Source organism: Rhagoletis pomonella, unplaced genomic scaffold, assembly GCF_013731165.1.
Source record: "Rhagoletis pomonella isolate Grant_MI unplaced genomic scaffold, Rhpom_1.0 Rhpom_scaffold_00001, whole genome shotgun sequence".
NCBI classification, from domain to species: Eukaryota; Metazoa; Arthropoda; class Insecta; order Diptera; family Tephritidae; genus Rhagoletis; species Rhagoletis pomonella.
Genome location: NW_023458555.1, coordinates 90,829,318 through 90,831,014, shown reverse-complemented (window position 1 = coordinate 90,831,014; position 1,697 = coordinate 90,829,318).

The window sequence follows — 1,697 nt, the reverse complement described above, 5'->3', positions numbered from 1 at the left end:
ATAATATTCGTCTTGAAATAAACGTCCAGAGAGACGAAAAAAAATAAGAAGCCCATATAATTATTGTAAGAAGACGTAAATAATATTCGTCTTGAAATAAACGCCCAGAGAGACTAAAAAAATAAAAATCCCATATAATTATTATGAGAAGACGTAAATAATATTCGTCTTGAAATAAACGTCCCGAGAGACGAAAAAAATAAAAAAAATCCATATAATTATTATGAGAAGACGTAAATAATATTCGTCTTGAAATAAACGTCCCGAGAGACGAAAAAATAAATAAAAAAGCCCATATAATTATTATAAGAAGACGTAAATAATATTAGTCTTGAAATAAACGTCCAGAGAGACGAAAAAAAATAAAAAGTCCATATAATTATTATGAGAAGACGTAAATAATATTCGTCTTGAAATAAACTGTTAGGCAAAGTAAAACGCACGAAGTAGTTATTCAGTGTATGGTTTATTTGGAACAGAAGTAAAGCTTAAAACTAACATTGCTGATAGCTAGTATTGGAAGTAGTTCATACATTTTGGAAGTAATGGAAAAATACACTTAGAGAAATATTTGGCATTGACTTTCAACACTCCTCCTCAATGCAATATATTTCTCTGTTTTGCGTAAGTTAAATAAGTAAACATTTGATTTATATAAGAAAGAATATATTATATGTATATCAATTCAATTCATTAGGAAATACCCATTTCTTTTACAAATTTTTCATGTTTAGTTTTTTGCAAATTTTTTGTTAACAAATCAGCAAACATATTGTTAGTAGAAATGTAATTTAAATCAATTTTGTTGGCTTTATACATCTCAATATGGTGGTATCTGACATCGATATGCTTGCTTCTGGCGGGGTACGTTGGATTTCGGACGAGGTGTTGCGCACTTTGATTATCGCAGTTGATTGTCATAGGTCCATACATTTCAAAGCCAATTTCACATAATAATTTGCGTAAATACTCGGCTTCTTTTGCTGCTGAGGATAAACTAACATATTCGGCTTCCGTGCTACTTAGTGCCACGATGTTCTGGTTTTGTGATTGCCAAGAAAATACACAATTCGAAGCGATGAAAGATTTTCGGTCGGTGTTGTCACCAGCCCCATCGGCGTCGGCGAATCCTTCAACTAGCGCACCAGTCTTTTCGTAGTGCAATTTATATGATGCCGTACTTTTCAGATAGCGCAAAATATGTTTCAATGCTGCCTCATGCTCACTATGGGGATCAACATTGCGCTGAGATAGCTTTACTACCGAATGTAGTATGTCTGGTCTCGTTGACAATCCCAAATACATGAGCGCACCGACTAACGACTGGTATTTTGTAGTATCGACTTTTCTGCAAGAATCGTTTTTACAACTTACTTGGAAATTTGGTGGTAATGGCACTGTAGTTGGTCTGCAGTTTTCCATCCCATACTGCTTCAGCAAGGCTTCAATATATTGCCGCTGACATATAGTTACAGCGCCCGTAGCGCCTTTCCGGTCAATTTCCATACCTAAGAAATGCCTCAGGGGGCCACCATCTACCACATCAAAATATTCGGCAATTTTTACCTTGATATCGTCAAGCTCTTGCCTGGAAGAGCTTGCAAACAATATATCATCAACGTATACACAATGGTTCGGTTTCACCTGGTTTAAAGCCCATTGAACGAAGTACACTATCAAGTTTCTTATTCCACTCA